We start from the raw sequence: 4,911 nt of genomic DNA, 5'->3' as shown, positions 1-4,911 counted from the left end.
ACCCCCCAGATGATCTGCTCATGGCTTCATCCTGCCCTGCCCCAGGGAGGGCCTGCATAGCTCACTACCATTGAGGGGAAGAGTTGCAGATAGAGGCCCCAGAAGTGAGGGAGGGAGTGGGCCTAGGACTGGGGCCTCGATCTGCCCCTTCCCCCACAGACTTACCTGCTGGGGAGGCGCGCACCCAAATAATTTTTTCTCCCTCTGCCTCGATCTGCACCCCCACTTCCCTTCCCACAGACTTACCTGCTGGTGGGGAGGGGTGGTGGCACAGGGTAGATCTTGGGTTCCTTTTAAATTCCAAAAGCAGTCTCCAACTTAAGGTCGGAGACGACTGTCCTAGAGCATTGTCCCAGTGTCAACATTCTTTAATGACATGTTCTCAAATTAAATATGCGACCAGTCTATTTCTATATTGTGTTATTCTGTTCTGTGGTGTTCTGGTTTGTGATCTTATTGGTAGGTACTGCAGAAAAACATTCCTCCCATCTAAAAGATTTAAGACAAGCAGAACAGATTTAAACCATTTTTTATTTACATGTACATATTTCACAGAACTTCCTAAATAGATGCATATAATAACATGGCATCCTTCACAACAGATATCAAAATGTCTTGTTAGAGGCAGTACATCATAAATTGGAAACATGTTCCAGAGGTGATTTTAAAAAGAGAAAGCAACTGTTATGAGGAGAACAGTTCTGTATGACAGCACAAGTAAAGGAGCATCCCATCTTCTCTGAACTATTGCATAAAGCTGTTAAGTGAAGTGATGGAAACACCAAGGAAGCTACATTAAAAGGAGTAGTCAGCTGGCCTGGCATTGTTATCCCTTCTGTCTTCCCATACCCTGCCATATGACTTTGCATTCTGGACCCCATAAAATTCAGACAGTAGGTACATAGTGTCATCAGAGAATAGGTATTTGCAGTAGTCAATATGGGGGAGAGAACATGAATAATAATTTCACCAAAAGTAGGGTTAAGGAAAGACCATTCAAGCAGTGTTTGAATGCCAGCACAGTCAGGCTTGTGAGGCTAAGAAAGTCTTAAATTTCTGTTCTGGAAGGAGAAAGAAAGTAAAAGTTAATAGAAGTGAGTAAATTAAGTCGAGAGAGGGACCAAAGCTTTGCACAGCCCTAGTACCTACCTTCTTATAATAGATTGATTCCATCTCCTGCTTGAACCTCCCTAGCTTAGGTACAAAAATATTAGCTGTCTATAGGCAAGTTATTAAACAGGACTAGTCACTCCAGGGAACCCAACTGTTGCAGCTGATTGGATGCCACGCTATTCCTGCCAAGACCCTGAGAGAGGGAGCTACACTCATGTCAAGGATTGCTTTTTAACCGACTGTCTCCTTAAGATAGACCCAGTCTTTGCCTTTGCCTCACCTCTTTACACCCTGTTTCATAGTGTCTGAAACCCAGTCCACAAGGGCTTTGAGCTCTGCAGAGTATGTATATTATTTAACTGCTGTTGTAGAAACTTGCATGCTGCATGGTACTGCATGGCTGAGTAGCAGTTCAAAGTGACTGAAAATGTAGTGAATAAATTAAAATAAAAATCCTACAGAGTCTTTCAAGTTACATTTTGTATGTAGTAAAGGGAAATATTTTAGCAAATTCATTTTGCTTTACCAGAGCTGTTTTGGTCATTAGTGTATAGTGCAAATTTTCTATTTTGCAGCCATGCAGTTGCTTGACCTCTTACAGAAACAATAGTTTCCCGCATCCCTATCTGGTAGATTGCTTTAGCTGGTAGGAAAGTTGGGCAGTATTGGTTGATGTTGTGTTTTTTTTCAATTATTATAATGTACCCAGAAGTCATGGCAATGAATCCTAGAAACACAAAAATAAGAGATTAGGGCATCTAGTTCACATTCCTTGTATATGCACAATGGTTCTCTATAGTATATTTTATAGAGTTTTTTTTTTCCCCAGCCTGTTTCCCTGGGAGAGTATTCTATGGTCTAATAGACCTAGCTGTCTAGAAAACTTTTTTAATATCCATCCCACATGCTCATTCTTAAATTCAGTTCATGTCTCCTAGCTATACATCATTTTATCACTCTCTACATTTTGTTTCTTATTGGGTGTATATTTTCCTCAAAAGCTACTCTGCAACTATACTGTATGTTTTCAGCTCTTAATAAGTAATATACTGATCCAGCACGTGCTTCAAGTCCAACATACATTTACAACTGGGTTGCTTTCTCAAGGCCATGGAAATAAAATGACTTCCCTCATCCCTCCATAACCCCCCAACTCTCCTCTCTTCTCCCGCGTAACTGTCTTCTGCGCCTTTGGATGTTGAGAGGCAATGTGACTTGGTGAGTAGAGTGGTAGCCAAGGCTTTTCTTATGTGTGTATATGTGTGTCTTCCACTTTAGTTTTTTTTGTTTTTTTTTTCTTTTGAAAAGCTGTTGACTCCTCAGGAGAGGAAATGTCACACTAATACATTTTTATATAGTCAGCAGTACACTGAGGCCCCAGTCTTATTTGTGGCTTCTCAATCATTCTGTAATGCAAACATTGATAAGAGATGGCACCTATGATCAGTGGCCTTTTATGTCATTGTGGCACATTAAATAGTAGTTTGCAATGCACTTTCTACTCTTGTTCACAAGTCTTGCTTTCCAGAATCCACCCTCTCACCAAATGTTTAATTTTTTTTTTTATCTCTCTTCAGATTCACTTGCGTACATCTTTCCAAGCTAATCTTTATTTCTTGTGCCTATTTGTAACCCAGGAGCTTCAAAGATATGGCTCATAGACTGAATCCCCAATCTGAGTGATGAAGTAGGCCCCTTGCTCTCTGCCTCCACAACTTCTTCCCCCTGCAGCCCTTTTTCCCTTCCTTACTGTCAGACCCTGCTCTCCCTGAACGCATGGAAGCGAGAGGCAAATTTGAAAATGCAGACCTTGAAGTAAACATACCTGTAATAATTTGCATATAGTTAAATTACTACAGATACCAATAGTTAGTTCATCAAGAAATTATGCATTTTACTTTTTTTTTTTTTTTTTAATTCCTGCAAATGTTAGCACAGGTACCTTTTTATAAACACAATTTTAGGTAGCACTTGTACCTATTAATATATAGAACAAACTTTTTTTTTCCAAAAATACCTATACCTTCTGTTTCGTGACCAGTTCAGATCACTCAACAGTTCATAACACACGCATGCATTCAGTTAACCATCATCCCAATTACACTGAGCACAACCGCATGCCTGCATGCCTTCCACTGTCATGTTTAACCATGACAAATGCATAAAACTGCTTCTGCTCCCTCCACCCTCCCATCCCTCTCCTCCTGCCTCTCAATCCATCCTTTTCTTTCCCTGGTCTGTAATCTACTTCATTTTGGCCATCTTCCTCTTCTCATTTTTGTCACTCGCCCCTGCTTCATCGCTATCACTGTCATCCATGTCATTGTTGTCTTTTCTGAGGGTCTTGTTCCTGAACAGTCTATACCAGTCCTCTTCTCTCCCATGTGTCCTCTGCTGTCTTCTCCCTCATCTTTTCTTGTCTTCATGTAGCACACCTGCAGCTCACTTGCCCCTATTCTGACAGTTCTCAACTGGGCGGTTCATGTGACTGTACATGTGCTAGTTTCTGGTCCATTCCTGAAGCAAAAGATGAACTGGTTGAAGCGGGGTGCCAGGATTCTTTGCTGCTTGGTTTGCAGTCTGAACTACTTTCTGATCAGGATCTTGACCTCTGTCACCCAGCATGAGGAGTATAGTTGCTCTCCTCCACATCTTCCTGGGGTATGGGCAGTTTCAAAGGACGTGGTAAATTGTTATCCTTCCACCAGCAGGTTTGCCTGGGGCAGGTCAGAGACCCTCTCTGCCCCCCTCTATGCCTCAGTGCCCACACAGGGAGTACCCAGTGGGCAACTTGCCAGTTCAGATCTCTGTTTTTTCTGCAGGTCCTTGTGGAAGACTTGCTCCCACACAGCCTTGCAACTGTAGCTGGGGAGTATGTCCACAACAGTCTGTCTCTTGCTCCTTACTACCTCCTGCATCTTATGATGGTTTTTCAGGATCATTAGGCCTTATTTTTATAGCTCATATCTGCTCTGGAACTGCTCCAGGACCTTTCAGAACCACAGTGGTTCCAAGTTCCACGGGCTCATGTTGGGCAATGTGTATACCCCTCCACCATTGCAGCAGGTGCCCTGAAAAATACTTCATGAAGCAGGGTGTTTTGGAGTCTGTCCCAGCTGCCAGATTGTAGATCTGGCTCTCACACTTGGCCCAGAGGAACAGCCAGACATTCAGCATTCCTCAGCCCCTGGTCCTTTTAAAAAATATGAAACACTTTATAAATTTGTGATATCCTTGTGTAGGGGCCATGCTAATCTTCTCTGTACGATTCCAAATTTAGTATATTTGCTATATATGAACAAAATTATAAATTTGTTTATAACTTCCATGTATAGAATCTACTTATTGAAAGCTTAGCTTGAATTTGTCCTCACATTTGCCCTGAATTTGTCCCCTTCCCACTGCTGCAGCAGGGAAAATAAATCTGGGGGTGAGTTAGCTCCCTTGCCCTTTTTCCCTTCTCCCCACCCCCTCAGCTTCTTCCCTTTGCAGCCCCTTCCTCCCCCTCCCTACTGTCAGACCCTATTCTCGAGCGCATGGAAATGAGGAGCATACTTGAAAACGACCTTAAAATAAACATGGCTATAGTAATTTGCATATAGCACCCATAAACTTAGTTCATCCAGAATTGATACATTTTACCTTTTCTTGAAACTGCTGCAAGTTTTAGCACAGGTACTACATAAACACACCTTTAAGTAACATTTTTCTACCTACTTATGTATAGTACAAACTATATATGAAGTCAGAAGCCAACAGACTCATAGTTCACAGAGCTAGACCCCAGCAGGCAACAGC

General features: G+C 42.1%; 1 protein-coding gene and 1 non-coding gene across 2 annotated transcripts in view; one reads left to right on the top strand and one right to left on the bottom strand.

Annotated features, from left to right (window-relative positions):
• The window catches only part of CABIN1 (calcineurin binding protein 1), a 210,814-nt gene that overhangs the window by 177,052 nt on the left and 28,851 nt on the right, over nucleotides 1–4,911 (top strand). The gene's annotated exons all lie outside the window — the stretch shown is intronic.
• On the bottom strand, nucleotides 4,313–4,415 carry LOC112549629. Its single transcript, XR_003093139.1, has one exon. It is a non-coding gene; the product is annotated as a U6 spliceosomal RNA (small nuclear RNA).

The sequence above is a fragment of the Alligator sinensis genome, unplaced genomic scaffold (assembly GCF_000455745.1).
Source record: "Alligator sinensis unplaced genomic scaffold, ASM45574v1 scaffold505_1, whole genome shotgun sequence".
Taxonomy (NCBI): Eukaryota; Metazoa; Chordata; order Crocodylia; family Alligatoridae; genus Alligator; species Alligator sinensis.
Note: the sequence above shows the minus strand (reverse complement) of the source record. Positions and strands in the feature narration are given on the sequence as shown.